Source organism: Amblyomma mixtum, chromosome 3 (genome assembly GCF_055824585.1).
Source record: "Amblyomma mixtum isolate Tamu chromosome 3, ASM5582458v1, whole genome shotgun sequence".
In the NCBI taxonomy this organism is placed as follows: domain Eukaryota; kingdom Metazoa; phylum Arthropoda; class Arachnida; order Ixodida; family Ixodidae; genus Amblyomma; species Amblyomma mixtum.
Window position 1 is genome coordinate 176,034,131 of NC_143014.1, and position 14,111 is coordinate 176,048,241.

Here is a 14,111-nt window from a genome sequence, read left to right on the forward strand (position 1 = left end):
AGGGGCTCGTAGCAGTTAAGCACTACACACAAAAAATGTGCATTCTTAAAAGAAAAGAGCGGGGGGGGGGGGGGGGGGCACGGAGCACATGCGCAGCAGTATGCAGCTCTAACCGAGCAGCTATCCATCCTCCCGTCGGCTCAGTGAGCCCATGAGCATGAAACTAAAGTCGTGATTCTGCACAGCCATTACCTGCGGTTTACTAAGTTACAGCCAAAGAAGAAAAGGCGCTACAGATAAAAAAAAACTGGTGCTGCAGTAGAAGGGAAGTGAGGAGGGGGGCGTTGCGAGGAGTGGAAAGACGCAGTAACTATCCTTTCCTAAGTCTTACTCAAGGCTGGTTCACATGCAACCGACTGAGCGAACTGAGCGGCGCGTCGCAGCAAAATTTCCAACTTGTTGGAACTTCGACGCTCGAGCCGCCGCAACGACTCGAAACAGGCCTTTGCGCCGCGGCGGCAGGAATCGCTAACTAAGGTTTTCGCTTGCATGCGAAACAGGCGTCACGGTGGACACCTGAAACGCGACAAGAAAGAGGGGGTCTGCAAAGGAAGACCAGAAATAACGGCGCACGCACGCACGCACGCACGCACGCACGCACGCACGCACGCAGGGGTTACTTCAGCAAAGAGGGTACTGAGCGCGAGACGTCCCGCAACTGCTCTTTCGATACCATGCTAAGTGGTGTGATCGTAAAGTACAACTGAGTGCAGAGCTTAACATAAAACTCTGCCGTGGCTCAGCCATGCGGTTTCATCGTTTAACAACGGTGCTACCCATTTCTGACGAAGTACCGAAAATGCTACTAAGTCCCGCAGCTGTGCGCCAAGTACACGGTTGAACCAGGAAAAACGGCCGCAAAGAACTCTTTGGCGCGCGTGTTGCCACAGACGCCTAAACGCTGTCGGCGGCACCACCACAACAATGGGGTTTACCTTGCGCCAGAACCCGACGACTCGCGAACAGCGAGGTTGCGTCACTCCAGCGAGCGTTCCGGTCCACATAACCCGGGCGGTGGGAAGAGTCCCACGTGGAACAAAACCTCGCGCGTTGCTGCCTCTGCCTAGGCGATGCCAGGGAACAAGAGCGAAGCTCGTATCAAGCGCAGTGCAGGCCTTGACGGGGCTCCCACAGAAGCGGCAAACCGTCAAGATCAGCGCAGCGTGTCACCTGCGTTATCGTTAAACGGGACCGCGGCACAGCGGTTATTAACCTGGACCCAGGAACACTGCTCTCAAGAGCACAGCCCAGCAATGATTAATAAAAACATTTTCCTTTCTTCGCGACCCCTGGTCAGGGCTATATGTATATGCCCGACGGCATCAGCGTATCGGTGCCACACGGCAGTTTGTTTCATCGCGTGCGTTCATGGCAAACGAAGCCGAAGCGCGGATTTAAAACTGAGCGGCTTGTTTACACACAACAACGCGTTGCCATTTTTGGCGGCTAAATACTGCCAGCTAGACGAGTTGGTAAGCGCTCATTATTTCGGCGTAACAGCGCTGAAGCGCGAACGATAGACAGGAATGCCCGACACAACCATCAGCTGTCAGGCATATTTCTTTTTAATCTCTAACGGGACTACGAACACATAGTTACTACCGAAGCTAGAGCCGAAACCATCGGCCTCCAAAGCCAAATTTTCCGTTGGAATGGTATTCAGCAAAAGAAATACTCTCCCAATGGGATTCAAACAAACGAGGGCGCAAGGTGAGCAGCTTCACTTCCCGGCCGACTCCTCAGACCACTCGGCCATCGCGGCAACGACTCTATGTTGTGAATTGACTATAGCAAAAAGTTCCCATAGCGACCAAATCGGCGTACATGCAACAGACGGCGCCACGTTCAGAGAACTATAGCTGCTGCATGAAAGCGCAGGCGGTAGAGCCCACCACACTGACATTATCTTCGTCGTCAAACTGGATCTGTTAGTACTGCGCCTCCAAACGCTCGGCGACAGCAGTGCTGCAGCTGCACGGTAGAGCCTTCTAGAAAGGGCGTCTGAAAACTGAGCAGACAAGGGCTCGATGGCAGCTTAGTGAGGCTGCACACGAAGGTCAGAAGGCGGCCAATGAGGCCAAAAGCTGGCAGAAGAAGAGCGGCCGAACGCTGCGGTGCATCAAGCAGCGATAGTAATGAGGGAAGCCGAAACGCACTCAGAGTGTACGGTTGGCACCATCGATGAGCCGCTCAGAATGTGTCGTGCTATGAATGAACAGGCCTCTTTTTTCTTTGCGTAAAAGATTTGAGGGGGCACTTAAGCTCGGCCTTTAGGCTATGATGCGATAGCGTTAATGGGCTAATGCAGAGGAATGGCTAGTTGGGGCTAGTCGGATGCAGAACAAAATTCAGAACAAAATAGAACAAAATTCAGGCCACACAGAAGGACACAGGAAGAGTAGACAATTGCCCATACATGCGGAACTTGTCATTCTCGACTTCACATTCATATCGAAAAATCCCCAGAGAAGCAGGTGGCCCGCCTCCCACCTAAGTAACGTGACCCTGTGACGTCATCACAACCTGCCCACCGTATTGTAAGCAAACTGCCCACCGTGGCAGTTAAATTAATAACTGATAGCGAGAGATTGCTCGGGAAGAGCGAGCTGGGTCTCACAAGCCCCACCGGTGACTGTGTTCGACACAGCCGCTTATGTGGGCACTGGCGCATCACTTAACCGCTGGATGTATGAGGACTCCCAGCGATTTGTGAATGTGGATGACCAATTCCGCATATATGGGCATTTACCCATTAACAACCTCCAGTTTTTTCACGGCTTTCTTTATTTCGTCCTTTTTCTTAAATACAATACCAACAAGCGGCCAGCACTCACTGAGCGCGTTTCCCTAACCCTTCGATTTTAGCTCTTTTTTCACTGTAATGCACTTAAAGAGAACCGAACTCGGGTGACAGCGAGCGCAGCAGAACCGGGAAAGGAAAGACAGAGAGGTTAACCAGAAGGGAATTTGGGTCGCTGACCAAGATCGGAAAAAGGAAAGGAATCTAAAGGGGAAGAGGGAAGGCAAAAGGGCAGAATGCCAGTGGAGGGCGCGTGGAGAGCACGGCAACGTCACGCCAGCTCGACGTCCGCACCGTGTGGGCTGGCGATCACTGGGCCCCATGTACATGCAGGTATACTGTTCACCTTCAGCGGCGGTATAACCTACACCTACCCAGGGTGCCCGGAGGCACCCTAAACCTGCCAAGTGCGCAAGTGCCCTCAGATTTTCAAACCTGAACATGGAAGACGCCGCAAATGACACTACGAGGTCTGTTAGAAAAGTATCCGACCTTTGGCCGAAGAAAAAAAACTGGCATAACTGGAGCGTTAGAAACCTAATCACCTTCAAAGTAGTCTCCTTGGGACTCCATATACATCTCCCAGCGGTGCTGCCATTGTTGGAAGTATTCCGAAAAGGTCCTTTTCGGAATGGAATTTAGCTCTGCTGTCGTTGCAGCCATAATGTCCTTTCTTTTCTGAAATCGCGCTCCTTTCAATGGCCTCGTGATTTTAGGAAACAGCCAGAAGTCGTAGGGGGACATATCAGGAGAGTAAGGAGCCTGTTGAACTACAGTAGTCTGGTTTTTCGCCAGAAAAGTCTGAATCAAATGCGAGGAATGTGCAGGAGCAGTGCCGCGAGGGATGCGCCAATTTCTTGTTGACCTCAATTCCGGTCTCTTGCGCCGCACAGCACCACGTAGGCGATGGAGGACATCCCTGTAGTACTCTTTAGTCATTCTTTGATCCTGTGGGGTGCGTACTCGTGGTGTGCCACACAGAGGGAGTCAAAAAAGCAGTCAGCATCACTTTGACATTGCTGCGCACTTGGCGGGCCTTCTTTGGTCTTGGTGACGTGGAATGCGTCCTCTGTGACGACTGGGATTTGGTTTCCGGGTCGTACCCGTACACCCAAGACTCGTCACTAGTGATTACGGCGTCGGTGAAGTCAGGGTAACTGTTTGTGGAATCCAGCATCTCCTGTGAGACTTCAACATGAAGCTGCTTTTTCTCCACCGTCAGCAGCTTCGGCACGAATTTCGCCGCAACTCTCTCCATGGCCAAATCTTCGGTGATAATGGAATGTGCAGAAAAATTGCTGATGTCCACCTCTTCCGCAATTTCTCGGATAGTCACACAGCAGTCCCGCATCACCACAGCGTTCACTTCGGCAATTACCTGGTCATTTCAGCATGTTGATGGCCGACCGGAGCGTGGCTCTCTCTCCACAGATGTGCGGCCGTCTTTAAACCAGTTGCACCACTGCTTAATCTGTGTGCTGCTCACAGCATCATCACCGAAAGCCGTGTGAACATTTCGAATGGTTTCCACTTGGCTATCGCCAAGTTTCTGGCAAAATTTGAGGTAGTAGCGCTGCTCCTCTCGCTCCGCCATTTTCCTTGCAACAAAAAACCGACGAGAGCACTGCGCACTGCCTCACTCAAACGCTGCTTCCCAGCGACTGACGCTATCGGCAGGCGGGAAAAAATTCGTGCATGCGCACGAGGGTTCAAGGTCGGCTGATGTAAGCGCGCTTGTTTCATGTCCAACAGGTGTTCGCAAAAAAAAAATAAAGTCGGATACTTTTCTAACAGACCTCGTATAATATGAAGTGTACGTACACATCTCACATTACCCAAGCGCTTCCAGTTTTAGACTATACCGAGTAAAAGAATGCAAATGAGTTCGAGCTGCCACCGAGCTTGAAAACTGAGAAACAATGAAACAGAGGCGCTGCAGCGAATACACGACAGCCATTATATGTGCTAAATATAGCCTCAGAAACGATGGTACTATTTGCACGAGGGCAGCTGCTACTAAAACCCATACGCAGGTCAGCTGCGGGCTTCTTGGCTGAGCGCATACATATTAACCTCCGAACTTGGCCAGCAAGTATAGTTCCGCAACGCTCTGTACTTGCACCACGCAGCTTCGACAGTGCTGAGAGCAGCTGCCGGGAAACGACAGCACGCGCGCAACCTCCTCTGCGTACACACGTACCGACAGGTGCAGTCTCTCACTACGTGTCGCGCAATACAGAGAGGCAGTCGCGCGAGCCCCGAAAAAAAAAAATGCCCGTGCGACACGGAAGGACCGCGGTCCGACCACCCGAGGCCCGACGAGCGAAAAACGTTTTCGTTCCGGTCCAAGAATTTCGCACCGAAAGCGCGCGGCCGCATCCGCGCGTTCGGTGTAACAGCTCGCGCACGGCAAGGCGGGCCTCACGCCCGTTTCGCCAATTGGCGTAGGCATGTAGGAAGTCGAAAGAGAAACTGAAAGAGAAGCCGCCGCGGACGCTGGCGCAACCAAAGGCGCACACACCAGCCGCACGATCCCACTGACCCCGCGGATGCATCGAGTGGCGGGCACGCACGGTACAGCGCGAAACTTGCGCTCTCCGGATCGGCGGACAGAGCGAGGTTAAAGTAAGAGCACAAAAGGTACAAGCGCTCCACCTGGGGGGATGGCACGACGGAAACATGGGGAAAATTCGCAGTTCGGCGTGCGCCGAGCCGACGTGCGCGCGACAATCCCATCCCGAAGTCGCACTGATCCCCTGCACGACGAGCGTGCGCATCGGCGCAGCTGTTGCCGCGGGAACTCAGAATTGAATCCATCTCTCGCAATATGCATGCAAACGAGACGCGCCGCCGACGCCTCGCGTGCAGCCGCGGTTAACGACGCGCACAACGTTAGCACCACCGACACTCCAGTTTCCTCTCGCAAGCTGTATACTGAAAAAAAAAAAAAAATTCTTAGTCACGAGTGGCACCAAAACGACAGACCATAGGAGAACTCTAATGACTATGCACACTCGTCGAGTGAAAGTGTATTTGCAAAACACACAACCGCGGCGCGGGCGCGTATGATGGACGCGTGAAAACAGTACAGCGGCTTGAAGTGAATCACAATGTAGGGGCAGCTGGATATGGAGATTCAATCGTTTTATCGTAAACGAGCATCAACGCTCAATGCTTTTTATTGCTCAGATTAAATTCCCTTTTTTTAACAGCCTTTTTTAACAGCCCCCTGAACTAGGCCACAGGAAACATCCTGAAATATACTAATAAAGCTAATGACCAAGCAAGATCGCCATGCAGAAATGAGAAGGCCTTTCCTGTTAATGAGAATAAAAGAAAAATACACGGAAGCACGAAACAGTACAGTCGTCGGTTTGCTCATTCGAGATCGCACATCCACGACAGCACAGATTACAATTATTTGCGAGTATGTCTTTAGCTCAGGCCAGCCCAGCAAATATGTTTCACAGTGGCGGTCGTAGAGCACCGCGCAAAGCAGCCGCCTTACCACCGCATTTTTACACTGCGTTTGTTATTTCAGCCCGTTCCTTCTCCACCCCACCACCCAGCAGAGGTGGCTTGCCCGCAATACACGCTCTGCAGTGAAGCTCTCTCCGCGCTGTTAACGCATAGCGGGGAAGCGCGCGCCACCGTCGACGGCTCGCTCCCTCCCCAAGGTACAGGAGCAGAGGCTTCTCCGAGGTTACACTTTCCGACTCCTGCGCCCCACGGTCACCAATTCTGGCATCCGCCGTCCCATGTTACGCCACACGAATGGTTTTTTAGTGCGCTAACACTGGATGGGTCACTCGCGAAAAAGGCGTTACGTCCAGATGAAGCTCCGAGAAGCTCGAATAAGCTCGGGGGAACGTCGCGACAGCTGCCGCAGAGTGGAGAGGGGGTGTGAAGATGAAGAGCGAGAAACGCGGTTGCGTGCACATGCAGACGCCAGAAAGAAGGGGCGAAGGACGAAGTCGCCGGAAGAGTGCCAGCGCTTCAGAGGCAACAACAACGAGCAGTGCAGCAAACGTCTAATGATGGAAGGAGCCGGTCCTTACACAGATTCCGAAGCCGAACGGCCGAACGACGTGCACGGCGTGCTGAACAACGCAAATGCAGAGAGCGCCAACGTGAGTCGACCAATCCAGTGGATATTGGGCGCGGTGACATACTGTGGCGCCATCTCTCGGCAGGGTCCACATGAAGCTAGAAAGCGGGTCACATGCGCCGCTTTCCTTCTTTCCAATGAGTCTCATGCCGTTTAGCTTTCGCGTGACTTTGTGGTCTTGTTCACAGTTCACCCGAGTCATTATTTCGACTTTTACGGCAACAAAACATTTCACCGAGTGAACGAGCTGTCGCAAAATAACGCGGTTTTATTCGCCGGCACAGCAGTGCAGCGCAGCTGTCACAGAGCGCATGTGCTGCCGCAGTCACTGAAACGGCTGTGTCAGTAGTCAAATATAAGCGGCCACCAGGTCACTAAATTCCGCTGAAAATACAACAGCTACGTTCAAGTGTGGACGGGCGATGCTGTGCAGAACGGCAAGCCGTACCGATGCAGTACAAATCAGATGAGTGCCAGTCGGTTTCGGTTTGGGCCGACGGCGCGGCGCCGCTTGACTGCTCCCATGAACTATTTTAGAGTCCTGCCTTTAATGACAGACACAAAAGCAGGCTTGCGCCCTGAAATGCTTGTTGCACGCATGACAGCGTGAACTCGCATTTTGCCCATTGTCAGCGTAAATAACCGTGATTCTCGCAGCTACCCATCTTTCAAATAGAAATCGGAGCTTGCACCGAGCTCGGTCGCATACGTCTAGCATTGAGGCCCCAATAAACCACCGCGACAGAAGCATAAATGCCGTGCCGCCATTAGCACGACGACACATGACCACAATGTGCAACGCAGGAACTCATTAACAGGGAAAAATAAACGGAGAATAACGCCACCTGTGTCCTTTTAAAACGCAGAAATTATTTCCACCACACCTCTGATCCCACGGCAAGAGGAGACTCGTGATCCCCCTTGCGACCCAAGATCGACGCTAGCGCCGTTCACTCCAGTGAAGGAGCTCGCGCCCAGTAGGGAGTAGAGTTCCTGTATATACAGGAACTCTAGTAGGGAGGCGGCAAGCCGAAGCAGAGCGGCGAAGACAGTCCTTGCTAAACGGAATGCGGGAAGAGATGAAGATCGAGAAAGAAGAGGCGAATGATGAAGTCGGCGCACGAAAATGCAGCAGAAAGTCGTGTACAAGTGGCTTCAGAGACCACCGAATAGAGGGAACGGCGGCTCGAATTGAAACGAGCAGCTCAGACGGCTTATCGCAAGAGGAAAGACGAGGAACGACTGCAAGGACAATTGGGTGCGACTCGAATTTTTTTCAGGCTTACAAAGAGCTAAACAAAGGCAAACAAAGCTAAGCAAGGGCTTTTTTTTTTTTTTTGTAAAATAAAAGTATCGTACAAAGTAGCGTACGAACAATCAAAAAGAAGTGACAGTGAAGGAAGAGGAGCGTGGATGGACGCGGATAAGTCTGAGCAGACATCGCCGAGCAAATGGACAGAGGAACAGTAAGACACGAACAAAAAAATGAACGGAAAACACAATAAGATAGCCATATGCGATTTCATCTGATTTAGAACGTTTCTGTTTTCCTTTTTTAATCTGTCAGTAAATACGCAGACGGTCAACACCGGGTATTTGCTAAAGTACGCGCAGTAAAAGCAAAAGGAACTAACGCCCTCGTATCCTTACCACTAAGATAGCGGGGGACGGCAACGCACCGTGCATCGAACAAGACGTGTACGAAAGGAATTTTGAATAAAAATCAAGGCACGGTGACCCCGCCCTTCGTACCCCCACTCATGAGCATACAGTGCAGAGTGGCGGTTTCCGCAGTTTCTGCAGAAAAAAAAAAAATCAGGGGGGCACTTTGTTGACCTAAAGTTCGGTGAGGGGAAAGCCTTTAGCGCGGTGTTGCTGCTTGTGTCACTGATGTGTGGTTAAGATGTTAATTAAGTACACAATTGCTTGTGAATCTTAAATGCTGGAGACACTGGAGGGTGTTTGGGAGGCATCCGTCTGATTCGACACCTTTCTGCAAACACTCTCCAGAGTCCTAGACAAGGAGAACTGCATATGCCTTGGCAGGAAGTAGCGTAGCCATTAGCACGCTCGGCTGCGGAACCGAAGGGTGGTGGTTCGAATCCCGTCGTGCACAAAGATTTTTTTTCTGGTCTGACTAGAAAAAGCGTGACACCTCTGCTGACAACCTTATGTCGACAACCATGACGCATTAAAGGCTTTCGCCTTAAAAACAGTCGAGCAGTGCCGATCTCGCGCGCCATTTCCTTTGCGACCCGAGCGTCAGTCTGCCCGCACTGACCTGGCTTCGGTCTTGGCTACATTAGTGCGAGGCGGACGGAAAATGTGCGAAAGAAAGCACGACAGACAAACAGGACACGCAACAACGTGAGACAAGAGTGCAGGCGCGTGCTGACCCACACAACAGCGCATGCACTCCGTGTGATAGCGAAGCTGTTTCGTTGTATTCTTGACACGCTTGCTTGTTTCCGCGCGACGCGAAGTGTGCGTAACTGGTTCTGCTTAGGGCAGAGGACAGGTGAAAAAATGCTGCACATGGTATACTCTGCATTGTGATGCCGAAATAAAGGTCCCCACTTAGCGCTACTGTTGACTGTCGTTTCTGTCTCCTTCCGCACTGTTTCCCCTCTGTGCACCGTCATAAACAACCATTATAGTCCAGCGACCAACGTCGCTAGTCACAAGCAGGTGCCTATATCGCCGTTCTTTCCCGTATTTTCTGTTAGCGACCTCGTTCTACCTCGAAGGAGACACCAGGGTAAGAACGTAGCTTCCGATCAGGGGACTGACTTTAACCTCTGCTCGATTGTGGTAATTTCGCCCGCACTTCGTGATGATGTGGGTAGCTGCTTTTTTTTCACTGATTGAACTTTATACGCGCGAGAGAGACAACGAGGCGAGCCGATGAGTCGTACTGGAAAAACCACGGCTTTACGAATACCAGACCGAAGAAAGTAAAGATGCCGATCCCTTGCATTTCTTCGGTGGGTGCGAGACACGGCTATAGGCTTTACCACTGCGCCGAATTCCGCGCCAGGTCGAAGGCTGATACAGCACCTTTACTACCTCGCACGGCACTTGGAGCAGTGAATACAAATGTTATTTTCATTATTTTCCCTTTCCATCGAAGTCATGTGCGGGCGCGCTCAGGGCAAACAAAAAGGCGGCACCACGGTTCAGCTCGCCGCACGCAGAGAACTCAGAGCAAAAACCGACGCCCCGCTTATGAAACCGCGGCTCGTTCAATCCCTGCGCAACTAAGTATGTATACCTACCCCAGACGAGCTTACGCTGAGGCGATTATACCCCGCGATCACCACTTCGGGGCAGCCGGATTACGTCCCGCGAGAAAGGAGGGGCGCCGCGATGGAGCACCGTCCAGGATTAACTTTTACCGCCAAAAGGCTGCCCAAACCTGCGCGAAAATCTCAGTGTGCGCGCGGGTTTGTTTGCATTTTGTGGCCGCGTCCAAGCGCGACATTATAAACGGCCGCATTATTCCACAACCGCGGACGATATCTGCACGAGACCCTGTAAGAGGGCGGCGAACGCGCGGACCTTTGCAAGCACGACGCCGAGCTCGCGGCGATCTGCAGCACTGAGAGGCCGCGCGATTTTGCGGCTCGAGTTCTGCTCGCGCAACATCCCCGCGCAAGCAACAGTATTGCGCGCAGCTGCATGGTAGCAACACGCTCAATCGACTTCCGCCAGGCAGGCAAGCGCAGTTGCAAAGCTCCCGCGCGACGCCGATGCGCGCACGCTTTTCAGGGACCGCTGGACCACAGACTCCTGCAAACAGGACAGCTCCACTCTCTCAAGAGCTTTTCGCGTTTCTTTTCTTCTTCTTTCGGGTAATTTCTTTCTTTTTTTCTCTCTCGCCGAATATCCCACTCGTTCTTCCCCCGTGCCTGCTCGTCAGCAGGACGGAAAGGCCAGCCGACCGTGACGTCCTAACGACTCGCCGAGTGGGCCTCGTTTTCGGGCGCCCTTTTCTCTTTCGCGGCCCCCGGCGCCAAAGGCTGGGCGCCCATACGCCCGTTTCAAAAGACAATCGTCCTCGACGCGATCGCGCTCGGCCGCCGTGAGACTGCGGAGAACCAGTCGCACGCCTCGAGAAACTTTCGAAACGCGCCGCGGCCTGCATTCCGCACTTCGCGAGGACGCGAAAAAAAAGAGAGAGAAAAAGCAAAAATTCACCGCGCGGACAACCGATTTGATTCGTTTATTCGCGACGGAAGCACCTTCTCGGCGAGCCACTGTTTCAAGGCCATAATGACCTGACTTCTGACAAGTGGTACCGCCAACGAGTAGACATTGTCATAAAGTCACGCAGAAAACGCGAGGAGCATACGCAGCAGCAACGCCTGACTCGAGGACAGCGCTGCCGCTATCAGCGCGAGCAACAAATGACGCTATCAAGGGCTGTTCCCTACGTTTACTCAAGTAGGCGCACTCCGTATCGCACCCAGTGCCCACGAGAAGCGACTCAAATGCTACAGGTCAGCTTGGTCTGATAACACCGGGTCGCCTCGTTCAGTGCTGGGTGCACGTAGCAGTCATTGGCCCCCGGACACCTAGCTAAGTCGGTTTTGCACTCTAGATTTCGACTACGGTCGGGCATACCTCTTGCCCCATCTGCCCGTGCCCGTACGCAAACTTACTGCCTCTTTCAGTGTCCCGCGGCACTTCAATCACTACGCAGCACCCCTCACATGCAGCGCTTAGTTCGGGTCGGATCGCCGGGAAGACCTGTTATCCCAAATCCACAGAGCCCTCTAAATCACCATCGGAGGCAATTAATTTACGCTGGAATAAAGGAATTTTCTCCACCGCCTCTCTTTGTTTTTCTTTCTAAGCAGAACAACAAAAACAATCCCATGAAATCCAATCGTTTTCATACACGCAAACGACATATTCAGCGACAGCGCGAGGCTGGCTCATCGTAACAGTCGTCACTTTCCCAAACAATGACTTCAGCGCGCTTTCTGGCCAAACGGTATTGACGAGCAGGCGTTATTCGGGACACCCTGGTATGATATGCGTACGTCACCACAGTGTAAACATAGACTCGTAGCAATGCGCGCCCAGCGGTCTACACGAAGTGGAATCCACCGCAGAAGTGCGCGTCAGTCAGCGGCAGAGAAACTACGTGAGAGTCCTCGCAGACACAACACCATGGCATGCACCGCCGACACGTCGAGCTGAGCGAACGAATAATTGTTTATTATAAAATGAATAAAACGTCTTTCGGAGAACCCCCAGTCCAGGGCCCCAATGGCACCCCGATGGGTCCCAATGGTGGCGGCCACCCTATCCATCCAGTCGACCACCTATTGGCGGTGTATGCATGAGCCGTTGAGCCGCTTCTCGCAACCGACTAAAAAGCCATCACGTCTTCTTCGAACACGTGTTGCGTGCCGGAATTAATGTTTTTACCCATATCTAGTAGTCTGAAGTCGCTGCAGATTAGGTGCGACCGCGGGCACGACCGGACGCCTTCCAACGCGCGGGCAAGGCGACTTTCTGAGCCGAACAGAAATCAAACACGCACCACCCCCTCCCGGCTGCAGACGCCGCACCATGGCGCCACCGTACGCCTCAAAGGGTACACAACCCAAAGTAGATCAACTTGATAATATAACGCACCTGCCCATCCTTTCCGCGTAGAAACCAGTGGCGCAGTGCGGACGCCCGCCGGCCGCGCGAGGCGCAGCGGTGAGTCAGCGCCGCCCAAGGCGACTCGCTCCCAAGGGCAACCGCGGCGCTCACCGGGTCTGGCGCGTTATGTCAGCTTCCTTTCGCGCCCGCAGCTGCGTTTCCACAATCGCCGCCGCACTGAGTCACCTTGGTCAACGGAACGTGACCGGAACAGGTATGCCGCCGGCGCGGCAAGCAAGCTCGGCCGGCTGCCGGCACGCGATCGTCGCGGCACTCCACTGTAGCGGCAACGCATTATCGACGCGCGCCTCTGCGCTGCTCCCAAACTTTGCGCAACCGCACGCACCGCATCGCGGCAGCGCCGCAGATAAGCCGGAATGGACGCGACGTCGCAACCACGAAATAAAGCTAATTTCGTCTCCATCCGAGTGATGGCCACAACGGCGCAGAGGCTTTCTGGCGTTCTCGCGGCGTATATTGGGTTCGTAATAAAGATACTGTTGTGTCCCCTTATTGCTTTTGTGTGTGTGCGCCCCCTCCTAACGACCACTCGCATTCCCCTCCTAACGACAGTTCGCATCCTCCTCCTAACGACCACTCAATCCTCCTCCTAACGACACTTGCCCCTCGTCGCACGCTGTCACCAGATGCCCCCCCCACGGTGCGCCCCCGCACCCTCCTCCTGTTCTGGGAAGCCACTCCCTCCCGTGGACGCTTCTCAGCTCCCTCCTTTCTTCGGGCGGCCAGTTCGGCTCCTGCCTCGGTCGACGCTGGTCGCACCCTCATCGGCTTTAAATAAACGAAGTCTAAAAGTACCGTGTGCGTCTTTCGCTGCATTCAACACAGCGACCGGACACGACAGTGGCGACGAGAAAGTGGATTCGACCCGCGCTACGCAACGCTATTGACAAGCCATGGCTACGCGAGGGTTTCCCAATCAGATACCAGAATTCAACGGCTCATCGTGGTCATCGTGGGTTGGACGCCTTCAGTTCTACTTTGAAGCTAACAACATCACAGACCCAGCCTTGAAGAGGGCCAACCTGCTGACGCTGTGCGGGGAGCAGACCTACGATACTGTCTGCGCCCTTATTCAGCCAAGCACACCAGCGGCAGTGTCTTACGACGACATCGTAAAAGCGCTGCAAAAGCACTACGACCCAAGGCCATCCGAGGTCTACAGCCGGGCTCGCTTCCAACGACGAGATCAACTGGAAGGAGAAACTGTGAGCGCCTACGTAGCCGCGCTCAAGAAGCTCGCTGCCGACTGCAATTTTGGAACGCTGTCGACAACAGCTACCGGGCAGGAGGGAGACGCAGCTTCTTCTGCTAACACCACCATGCTTCCCTTGGACGTGATGTTACGCGACAGATTTGTGTGCGGACTGAGTGACGAGTCACTGCAGCAGCGCCTGTTCGCTGAGAAGGACCTCACATTCAGCAAAGCTTACGACATCGCCGTTCGAGCGGAGAGCGCCGGTCACCAGCAGAGAGGGATTCGCCGGAACACCGAGCCGGTACACCAGACAAGCAACCAGGTGCGCA

The 14,111-nt window shown here is 53.4% G+C and overlaps 1 protein-coding gene across 7 annotated transcripts in view; it reads right to left on the reverse strand.

Moving 5' to 3' along the window:
• The window catches only part of Evi5 (ecotropic viral integration site 5), a 336,527-nt gene that overhangs the window by 172,137 nt on the left and 150,279 nt on the right, over positions 1-14,111 (reverse strand). The window contains exon 1 of one of the 7 annotated variants that reach the window (XM_089582016.1): positions 936-1,170. The exons of the other annotated variants lie outside the window; for them this stretch is intronic. The gene's annotated coding sequence lies outside the window, so the exon portion shown is untranslated. Of the gene's footprint in view, positions 1-935; positions 1,171-14,111 lie in introns of those variants that run through there. 7 annotated transcript variants of the gene reach the window in all.